Source organism: Neofelis nebulosa, chromosome 4 (genome assembly GCF_028018385.1).
Source record: "Neofelis nebulosa isolate mNeoNeb1 chromosome 4, mNeoNeb1.pri, whole genome shotgun sequence".
Taxonomy (NCBI): Eukaryota; Metazoa; Chordata; class Mammalia; order Carnivora; family Felidae; genus Neofelis; species Neofelis nebulosa.
The window spans coordinates 41,116,112-41,128,413 of record NC_080785.1 but is presented as its reverse complement, the minus strand read 5'-3'; positions in this window follow the sequence as shown (position 1 = coordinate 41,128,413).

Below are 12,302 nucleotides of genomic sequence, written 5' to 3'. Positions count from 1 at the left end.
CAAATAAGGCATGCATATTGTTTTCAATTTCCTTATACTCCCAGCTGAGTAGTAAAACTATTCTAAGTAGTATATTAGTAACAATAATAGAGTAAAAGCTGGAGGGGGTTCTGGAATATCTTAAGAAATTTATTTTTACTTCTGCTGTAACAACCATTCAAGGCATAAAGTTCTTAATGTGGCACTTACAGACTTCAAGGATCATTTAAAATAAAATCTAAAACAATAAAGCCACATTGTTGTAAAGCAAGACATTACATTAAAAATCTACATTCCTGTATATTTAGACATTTGTATGTATCACTCTCCTTTGGCACAACCATCCCTCTCTTGTCTCAAATGGGTTTTTTTTTTTATTGAAATCAGAGGGAATTCATGGTTAAAATCGTAATTGTGATTTTGCATTTCAATTATAGTTTAAAGGTTTTAATTCAATAATGTTCAATTTAAAATTAGGTCTTTACAAGAACATTGATCTGAGAGCTTTGTTCCATGTTGAAAGAGGCTTCACTCACAAGTTACCCTGTCAGCCTGGCCTTTGAGCTCTGTACAGCTTCACATACATCTAGGGAAGTAGCCTAATAGGGCAGTAGGTCGTGAGAAGAAGGATTATGTATTTCTTTACTATCATAGAATAATGTGGAATATGGATAATTTACTTGGGTCATCTCTGATACAGATTCTTAAACTATTAATTCAGGGCAAAAAGGAAGAAAAAAAAAGGTCTTGAAATAAAATGGTTATAGTACACTCTGAAAACTCAAGACAGATAAATGGTTGCAGATTTTATTTATCCACTTAACTAGGTTTTATAGGTATCTCTCTAAGTTAAGAATTGTGCTGGGCTCAGAATACTCAGGGCTATATAAGGCAGACCTCATTCCTGCATTCCTGGTATTTACATTCTAGTGTAGAGAAAGGACAAACACAGTAGTGGAAACATATCCACACCCATCTTGCTGACCACTGTAAGGAAGCCAGTAGGGACTGAAGTAGTGACTGATGGGTGTGCTACATTCGTTGCTATTGAGGTCAGCAAAGACCTCTTTATTTTAGTGTATTTTTATTTTATTTTTAAATGTTTACTCGTTATTTGAGGGACAGAGACAGAAACAGAGCATGAGTGGGGGAGGGGCAGAGAGAGAGGGAGACAGAATCAGAAGCAGGCTCCAGACTCTGAGCTGTCAGCACAAAGCCTGATGTGAGGCTTGAACTCTCGAACCGTGAGATCATGACCTGAGCTGAAGTCAGACACTTAAACTACTGAGCCACCCAGGCACCCCAGCAAAGATTTAGAGCAGTATCAGGGTGCAGTGTGCTGTGAAGTTGAAGAGGAGACAAGGCATCCTCATGAGGGATGTTATAGTTCAAGAATTTTTAGTTTTAGAATACGTGCACTGGGAAGCCATTGAAGTGTCTGGAACAGAGAAGTGATGTGGTTTGATTCATGTTTTTTGGTCAATGGATTGTGGAGAGGTTACAGTGCATTCAAGAAGACCAGCTAGGGGCACCTGGGTGGCCAATTGATTAAGCTTCTGACTGTCTCTTGATTTTGACTTAGGTCATGATCTTACGGTTTGTAGGTTTGAGCACCATACAGGACTCTGCACTGACATAACCTGTTTAGGATCCTCTCTCTCCCTCTCTGTCTGCCCCTCCCCTGCTCATGCAGGGGCATGCAGACCAGCTAAAAGCTGCTTGCAGTTTTTCAGGAGCCTGATAATAGTATCTTGGCCCAGACACTAGTAAAGATGGAACAAGGGGTAAAAATTTAATGTATATTTTGTAGATAAAACCTGCATGAGCAACTGGTACAGTTTTGGGGGAAACTAAGTGAAAAGGAAAGAATCATATGTGTTTTCCTATCTTTGGCATGAGCAACAGGGTAGATGGGGGCATTGATGGTGCTATTTGTTTAGATGGAAAAAACACAATGGCTAGTCTGTACTAATTTGTTTGCAGGTACTCTGATATTTGAGAATTATTTCTATAGCAGGATTGCAATTCTTAAGATGTATGTTCAAAACATTTGACAGTTTCTGGCAAGCCTGTCAGCAAGAAATAGAATGTTTGTTGGATTATCATTAGTACAATTTTATCTCAGTGATATGCCAGTGAAGTATTAATAACCAGATGGATGCCAGTGGAACTTGATCCTCTATTTTCCTTATCTCTATATACCATGTTGAGACATGATCTAACTTAGGAAAATAAGACATTTCCTTCTCCTTTTGCATTGTACTCAGTGGAACTTTTGTGATATTTGGTCACATTATTATTTTCATTTAGTAAAATATACTCCTTTTCACATATAATCCCATGAGATCAGACAAATGAATAAGTTGTATAAATACTATGACAATCAGGGATCCTTGGGTGGCTCAGTCCGTTAAGCATCTGACTCTTGATTTCAGTTCAGGTCATGATCTCTCAGTTCATGAGATCGAGCCCTGTGTAGAGCTCTGTGCATGGAGACTTCTTGGGATTCTCTCTCTCTCTCTCTCTCTCTCTCTCTCTCTCTCTCTGTCTCTGTCTCTGTCTCTCTCTCTCTGTGTCCCTCTCTCTCTCTTTCAAAATAAATAAATAAACATTAAAGAATAGTATGACAATCAAAATACAAAATAGTACTATTACCCAAAAACTTTCTTCATGCTTTTACTTTCATAACACCAAACCCTGGCAACAACTGGTTTTTTTTTTTTTTTTTTTTTGGTCCTAACATTTTGCCTTTTTCACAATTATCATATAAATGGAATTATTCAGCAACTTTATGATTTTGATTCATACATGTTATTACATTTATCAATAGTTTCTTTGTATTGCTGGCTAGAATTTCAGTGTGTGGATATACTAAATTGTCATATTTGGTAGTGATGAATGAAGCTACTCTAACCATAAGTTTCCATTTCTCTTGGGTAATACCAAGGAGTGAGATTGCTGGATAATATGGTGAATATATATTTAATTCTATAAGGAATTGCCAAACCATTTCCAAAGTGGTTCTAGCATTTTGCATTGCCCACAGCAATGAAGGACAGGTTTCTCCATATCCTCACCAGTCCTTGGTATCGTCAGGTGTTTTGTTTGTTTGTGTAGCCATTCTAGTATGTGAAGTGGTATCTCTTGTGCTTTTAATTTGCATTTTGCTAATGGTTAATGATATTGAGAATTTTCCATCTATATATCTTTTTGGGTTAAATACTTGACCTAATATTGCCTATTTTTTAATTAGGTTGTTGTTTTCTTACTGAAATTAAGAGTTCCTTATACGTTTTCTGATATGTGATCAGCAAGTATTGTCTCCCAATCTATAGCTTTCTCTTTCATTTTATTAATATTATATACATAAGATTTCTTTGATGAAGTCTAATTTAGCACTTCTTTGCTTTTACAGATTGTGTCTTCAGTGTTATACACAAGAACTCTTTGCTCAACCCGAGATCAAACATTTTTCTCTTCTATTTGTTTTTTGTAGAAGTTTTGTACTTTTAGGTTTTATATTTAGATCTATGATCTATTTTTTTGCATATAGATGTACAAATGTTTCAAGCATATTTTTTTAAAAAGACTATCATTAACCCACGGAATTGTCTTTGTACTTTTGACAAAAAAAATGACCAATTATATTTATGTAGTACTATTTCTGGGTTCTCTATTTCTTCCATTCATTTACAGGTATAGCCACTCACCAATACCATGTTGTATTGACTATGGCTATTTTATTCTAATATCAGGTAGTATTAATCCTCTAATGTTGTTCTTTTATAAGGTACATGCAGGAAGGGAAAGGCCATTGAAGCCTTATAAGTGATATGTAGTTTCATCCCCAGACCTTATAAAAGTCCTAACCTAAACTCTCATCCTTTCCTACCCGAGTCTTTAGTAGCTTCCTGAATTTCTGCATTATTTTCTTCAACTGATTCTTTATGATGCTGCTGTATTGCTTTTACAAAAGCCTACCATCATTTTTCTGTAGCTCAAATATACACCTTAACCCCCTGTGAAATAATCAAGTATATTCCCTTCTCTAAGACATTTCTTATCAGCCATAATTAACTTCATAATATCACTCATTGTAACCACCTTTCATTGTTTTCATAATTTTGTAATTGTTTTGATACTATATTAAGTATTGTCATATCTTTGTAATATTTAAGTAAAATAATGTATATATAACTGCAAAATGTATTATTATTATTAAATATGACTTCACTTTATGTATATTAAATGGATTGTGGTCTCACAGAATAGATATTATTGCCCCTGTGTAAAATTCTTTGAGTAATTCAGAGCTCAGAATGGTTAAGTAAACTGGTAAAAAAAAAGCAGTTTTATGACAAATATTAGTCATAATTAGATTTTTAGTTTCATCTTGCCTCCATGTTTATATCACTGTTCCCTGTTTGTCTCAGACCTCCCCAACATATAGTCTATAACAGCAGGGATGACTCCAGCTGTGTGATATAAACACAGCTTTTACTATCCTCCTTATTTTGAAAGTACTTCCTCCTTTTCTGTATCTAATTAAAACCTGATAATCCTTCAAGCCCATGGATGCTGCTACTTCTTCCATAAGTCCCTCAGCAATGTTTAAAGTTAACTCTGAATTTCTACTTATCTGGAATTATTTTTTCATCCTTACTTAGTATCTTTGATTTAGAATTTGGCTTTGTAATGATTTTCTCTATGTTATGTTTATATCTTAATCTACGTTATAAGCTTCTTGAAGACATGACTTTATCATGTACTTCTTCTATGTATTTCATCGTGTTGCATGTTGTTGCTTACAGATTTGCTTATTAATAGCTGAATTCTAATTAAACTACTCTAGCTTAATTGAGATTTCTGCTCTACTAAGAGCATCTTACTTTACCAAGCTTATTTCATTACTTTAATAATAGGAGCATAATAGTCTTCAGCTTGTCCTATTGCTATATAATATCACATCACACATACATACAGGTGTGTGTGTGTGTGTGTGTGTGTGTGTGTTTTGTGTGTGTGTGTGTGTGTGTGTGTGTGTGTGAGGTTTTCTGTTTGAATACTGGTTAATATATTTTGTATTAGAGATTATAGTTACCAGCTGAAAGCCCACTACCTTAATAGATGTAACAATGATACTTAAGTTGTACATTAGAATATTATACAGTAGAATACTGTACAGTATCTATTAGAATAGATACTGTAGTTGTACATTAGAATCATCTAAAGAATTAAATACTAATTCTCATTCAGGTGGTCCAGGCTTGGGCCTGGAACTTAAGTCATTTAAAAGTTCACTGTTTAAAAAAAATTAAAAGATTCTAAGATGCAGCCAGAGTTGAGAATCCTTGGTCTGTCAGGCAGGTAGAGGACCCCTGGGGTAAGAACTAAGGTTGGATTTGACAGTAGTGAATTAAGGATTAGTGAGAAAGACTCTAAAATCTACCTAGTTCATTCTGACTCAGATCTTTCTAATGTATTTAGTGTATGCTATTCTTTTTTAATACTCTGATTAGAGATTTTATTTATTTTTGAATAATATATATTGAATAAAAAATTGTATTTATGAATTGGACCTCAAAGTATATAACTTTGTTTTGTATAGCAGATTATATAGCCTTCTGAAAATTAGTTACATGGAGCCAAACATTAAATATTAAAGTATCTGGGGCGCCTGGGTGGCGCAGTCGGTTAAGCGTCCGACTTCAGCCAGGTCACGATCTCGCGGTCCGTGAGTTCGAGCCCCGCGTCAGGCTCTGGGCTGATGGCTCGGAGCCTGGAGCCTGTTTCCGATTCTGTGTCTCCCTCTCTCTCTGCCCCTCCCCCGTTCATGCTCTGTCTCTCTCTGTCCAAAAAAAAAAAAAAAAAAAAAAAAAAAACGTTGAAAAAAAAATAAATATTAAAGTATCAAAGCAATGCCATAGCATAAATGATATTTTTGGAAATATTTGGAGCATATAGTACAATTTATTTGTGACTGTCCTATGTATCTGTATTGCTAATGCTAAGAAATAGAATGGACTTATTACAATGCTGTGCCTAAATATTTAGTCATGCTGAATGAGATAATTTTTCAAACACTAATGTAATAGGATAGGTATTAGGACTAGATTTCTGATATGATTGAAAATAAATTGATGGTGAAACATGTTTTCCTTGACTTTATAATAATAAGGATGTGTCCAACAGTGATTACAGAGTAAGAGGAGAAATGATCAGAGGTAAATTTTAGCACCAAATGCATTCATAACTAAAAAAGGCAGCAGGAAAATAAATGAACTAATCATAATAACTTTCACCATTAGGAAATGATAAAAAATAATGTATTAATAAAAATTAAAGCAGTAATTAATGTATTAAGAAACATCCTAGCAATTAAATAGAAATGATTAAAAATGCCTTCTGCTGTTCTTCAAATATAAGAGAATAAAACATAAATTTCTCTTTAGTTTTAAGTTTATTCATTTTGAGAGAGAGCAGGGGGTGGACAGAGAGAGAGGAAGAGAGAGAATCCCAAGCAGGCTCCATGCTGTCAGCACAGAGCCCGATGCAGGGCTGGATCTCACGAACTGTGAGATATGACCTGAGCTGAAATCAAGAGTTGGATGCTTAACCGACTGAGCCACCCAGGCTCCCCTAAAGTAGAAATTTCTAGCTAGTCCAACACAGCAAAAATACAAACACCCCAACACAAAATCAGTTATGAGAAAAGGGACATAACCACAGTTTTAGGAAATAAAAAAGAAAATCATATGAATAATATGTACAGGTCTATGTTGCTAGAGATAGAATAATAAGGGAAAACAGGTAATAGTATTTGAATATTTCAAACTAGTCTTCAGCCTTCTTGCATTTACTTTTCAAAAATATCAGAGGAAATTACATGTCTAGAAAACAAAAAACAAAGAAATCTATGAGATTTTTACAATGAGATTCTTTAATGAAAATAATCTAATAAGCTACATAAATGAAATATACTTATTTGGATTTTTGTTGTATTATGCCTAGGCAGAAGCAGATCAGTATTGTAGAGACAAAGCAAACGAGGAAGCCACATTTTTTTTTTTTACCTTAACTCCTAATGCAGATAAGATATATAAGGTGCTTAAGTTACCATTACAACAGTGGGAAAAGGCCTGTGAAAGAAAACACCAGGCAACAAGAGGAAGCATGTACATAAAAATGGATGGTGAAGCAAAAACAATTATTCCAATTTGCAAACAAGAGAAGGAAATCTAAAAGAAAGCAGTTATTTTCATTTTTGGACTTTTCTAGAGTCATAAACTCTAGAAAGTTTTATAGTCCTTAAGCCTCTAAGTCTTTCTGGGGTTTTGTTCAGTAATTCTGGCTTTTGGCTCCTGTTCTACTTCTTTCCTTCACACACACATATACACACACACAAACACACACACACACACACACACATACACACACTTGACTACCACTTACCACAGTTACTTAGATTTCTGCTTTTTTCTGGTTTGCTCAGTTGCCACTTTTCCATCAGCTTCCAAAAATGTATTGACATCTTCCATGCAAAGAGAGTACAGGTGCATATGTTCATTCTGACAGGTTTAACTAAGATTTGTTTTTTGGGGGGTGCCTTGGTGGCTCAGGTGAGTGTCTGACTCTTTGGTTTTGGCTTAGTTACAGTCTCATGGTTCGTGAGTTCGAGCCCTGCCTTGGGTTCTGTGCTGATAGCACAGAGCCTGCTTGGAATTCTCTCTATCCCTCTCTGTCTGTCCCACTTGTGCACTCTCTCTCTCTATCAAAATGTATATATATATATATATATTATTTAAATATATATATATTATATATATAAATATATATATATATTATTTAAATAATATATATATATATATATATATATTTAAAAAAATTTTTTTTCCTAATGGTTTTGTTAACAAGAGATAGAAATGAGACAGAAAAAAAGAACAGAGTAGACATTGCATGTGTGCCAAGGGTGTTGGAGGAGACATGTGATTTACCTTCTTGGACATACAGATATAACTGGGAAACATTTGCAGAAAGATTTAGACCTGGCCATTCTAAAAGTAATGACTTATCTCCCTGCTACTTGGGCAATAAAGAGAGAGAGAGAGAGAGAGAGAGAGAGAGAGAGAGAGAGAGAGAATGAGATATTAAAAAACTCAAGTTATAGAATCATGTGATTAGCTGAAATTCCATCTGTACTTGCTGGGTGAGTGAAGTTGGGCAAGATTCTTAGCCAGTTGAGCTTTGGTTTTGCTCACCTCTAACATAGGAAATATGATAGTCCCAATTTCATAGGAATCTTATAGAACTTAAGCAACATGAGTGTGAAAATACCTTGGGCTATGGAAAGGATTTACTATTTCTAGTAATTACCATTATTATTAACATATATTTTGTGTTTGTTGGATGATTATGTCAATATAAACAGCAAGTAAGGAAGAGTCAATAAGAAAATTGAAAAACTTTATTCACTTGTATAAGTCATCCATGTGATTATTTTACTGCTCAAAATATGTATGAAATAAGGTGAATTTCAACATCGGTTTTGGTATGTGTGAATAAAAGTTAAACACATACTTTACAAACAAGGCATCAAGATGTGATTATAATATCTATTTCAAATAAGAATGAACATATCATACTCGACAGTGAAAAATTAGAGTAATCTTAATTAAAATCACAAGCAAAACACATATGCTCTTAATTGCTGTATCTATGAAACAGTGTTCTGAAGTTTTAATTATTTCAATATCCAGGACAAAGAAATAAGACCTAAGAATTGGAAGAAAGAAGATTATTGTTTGGATATTATGTAATTGCTTGCCTGGGAAACTTAAGGAATTTGACAAGAAAACTGTTAGAAGTAAGAATTTAGGAAGGTTGCTAATTATGCATTCATTTTCTATACATCAGAAATAACCAGTTTGAAAATGGAATTTTAAAAAGTCTGATAATTTTTCAAAATGGCAACAAAAATTAAAACTACCTGGGAATCAATGTAAAAGATGAAATATAATGGCAAGTCATTAATTATAAGAATTTGATATCATACAGACATGGATTTGAATCTCCAGTATACCACTATAACTAACATTTATTGATACTTTCTAGAGGCAGATGATATTATAAGCACTTATGTAAATGGTTTAATCTTCTCAACAAGTCTTTGAATTAATAGAGTACTCATTTTACAAATGAGGAAAAATGAAGTACAGAAGAATTAAAAATAATATGCCTAATAAGATCATAGCTAATAAATTGTGGAGGCTAGATCCAAGGAAAAACATGGTTGCAAAGCTTACGCTTTTAGAACTCTCAGACTCTGTAATCTTTTAGATTTATCTGTAAAATGGGAATAATTATAGCATTATTATATGGGCTGCATATATTATCTTTAGCAGACTGCCTGGTATACCTGATATATGAAGAACATAAAATGGCAATTATTAAATATATATATATATATTTATATATATATATATATATATTTTATATATATATAAAATATATATATTTTTTATATATGTTATATTTATATTTTTTATATATGTTATATATATATATATTTATATATATATATATATATATATATAACATTTGCAGGCATATATATATATATATATATATATATATATATGCTTAATTTTTTTCTGGATAGGAAGATTTATCATGTGATAGCTCTTAATTTTATCTCCTAAGTTAAGGTGCAATACCTAGTGCAGTTCAAATTAGAAAATATATTTGATATTCATTTAGAAGTATAAATGCCTTTTGCTTCTGGCAAGGAGAGAGTAATTGCTACTGACTAGCCATTTCAATGTAAAGAACCATAAAACTGATACAATGTATAAGACCCTAGTTTTCAGGTTTTGAACTACACTCCCTGCATGCAGTCTATGAGAAAGGAGGATCTTACGTAGTGAGCACTGTAGTGACCCTAGCTTTTTTTTCCTGAGGACAGTATCTTGACCATGAAACAGCAGGCTGGAACCCAAGCATATCACAGCCACCCCGCTCAACTGAGGACGTAGACATGGCATCCAGAACAGTGGAGACAAGCTGGAATCTATGGAATGGGGCAGGATATTGGAAGAAGGTGTGCATGCGGAGGGAGGCCAGAAGTCTCTGTAAGGGTCTTCTGTAAGACTGGCTTGGGATGAGCTATATAATATGCTTAGGATAAAACTATCACGTGTTTATAGAGAATGAATGCTGTGGGAGTGAAAGTTGAACTGGACTTCAGATAGTTCTGGAAGACATAGAATTCTGGCCCAACAGGCCAGAGAAAGTTAGAGATTTATGATTCACAAAGTCAGCAGCCAGTGTCTCGTCTCCATCCCGTGTCTCAGTATCCCACTATTTCCCTACAAGAGCCTGATGTTGACAGAATAGACCTGTTAAGGAGCCTGCATATTAACTTTCCCTTGTAGTTTTGCCACCTTTATAATAAGATCCTAGTTCTATCAACTGTCAGCCCTGGAATCTCATGTAAACTGTATTTTAATCTACACTAGTCCACCCCACCACCTTTATCTGTTGATTTGCCTTCTGTGTTTCAGTTGGAAGCAGATGATTCTCCTTCTGATATATCATCAGAAGGTCAGTAGTAGTTGGGGCATCTGGGTGGCTCAGTCAGTTAAGCATCCTTCTCTTGACTTTAGCTCAGGTCATGATCTCACTGTTTGTGAGTTAGAGCCCCGCATTGGGCTCTGCTCTGACAGTGCAGAGCCTGCCTGGGAGTCTGTCTCCTTTTCTCTCTTTGCACCTACCCTGCTTGCTCTCTATATCCCTCTCTCAAATAAATAAAAATAAACTTAAAAAAAAAAGAAGGTCGGTAGTAACCTAATGCTATAGCATGATGCCTACACCATTCACTTCATTTCATCTTATCAGGTAGACATGTCATCATGTAGACATTGTCACAGGAAGAAAAAGGGTGAATACAGTATAATAGGATATTTTGAGAGAGAAAACACATTTATGCAATCTTTGTAAAAGTATATTGTTATAATTGTTCTATTTTATTATTAGTTGTTACTGTCTTACTATGCCTAATTCATAAATTACACTTTATCACAGGTGTGTATGTATAAGAAAAAATACAGTATATATAGGGTTCAGTACTATGCACACTTTCAGTTGTTAATTGACAGCTTTGGAATGTATCCCCACAGATAAGAGGGGATAACTGTAATTTTTTTTTTTCTGTTAAACTAATCTCTATTGACTAGGGAGTTTAGTACATTAGAGTTTATTTCAGTGATAATATATCATAGTTTATTTCTGTCATTTATGCTTTGTGTCTTATTTTCTATCTTCCTTTGGATTGAATGAGCTATTTTTTCAAATTGCATTTTTCTCTTATTCTTATCCTTCCCTTCTCTTTTTACATGGTATTTTGTTTAGCATGTTAATGCAATCTTGATTTGTTTTAATTCGACAGTAATTGATTTTGATAATAGTTGATTTCATATTGGTTCATACTGAGCTACATGTATACCAGTATCTTTGTTCATAATTGCTTTTTGTATACCTACTTACTCCTTTCGGTGTCAGTGTTCTACCTAAATATATCTTTTAGAATTTCTTTAGTGGGATTTAACTGGTGATAGACTCCTTCAGTTTCTATTTGTCTGAAATGGCTTTGATTTTGCTTTTTAAAGAGTTGACTGGACATAAAATTCTAGTGTTGGGAGTTATTTTCTCTGTTCACTTTTAAGATATTCTTCAACTATCTTATGTGTACACCTTGACTGTTGAGAAATCTATTCATTGTGTATTTCTCAATTCATTAAGAAGTTCCTTTTTCTCTCTGGATTCTTTTATGATTTCCTCTTTATTTTTGTTTTTCTCATAGTGGTACTGTGTTGTTTCTTTGTGTATGTTACTTTCAAACTTTCTTGATTGCTTGCATTTTGAAAGTAAGGATATTTATGTATTTTATTAATTCTGAGGTTTCCCATCCGCTATACCTATAAATAATGATTGTTTCATTATCTAATTATATGCATGTTAGACCACCTTAATCTTTTCATTCTCTTATTTTCCACCTCTTTTCTTTGTAATTTCTTTTTTTCTTTTTTTTTTTTTTTGTTTTGAGAGAGAGAGAGAGAGAAAGAGAGAGAGAGAAAGAGAGAGAGAGAGAAGGCACAAGCATGCGCACATGAGCAGGGGAGGAACAGAGAGAGAGAGGGAGAGGGAGAGAATCCCAAACAGACCTGTGCTGTCAGCATGGAGCCACATGAGGGGCTCAGACTCAGGAACTTTGAGATCATGACCTAAGCTGAAATCAAGAGTCGACACTTGGAACCAACTGAGCCACT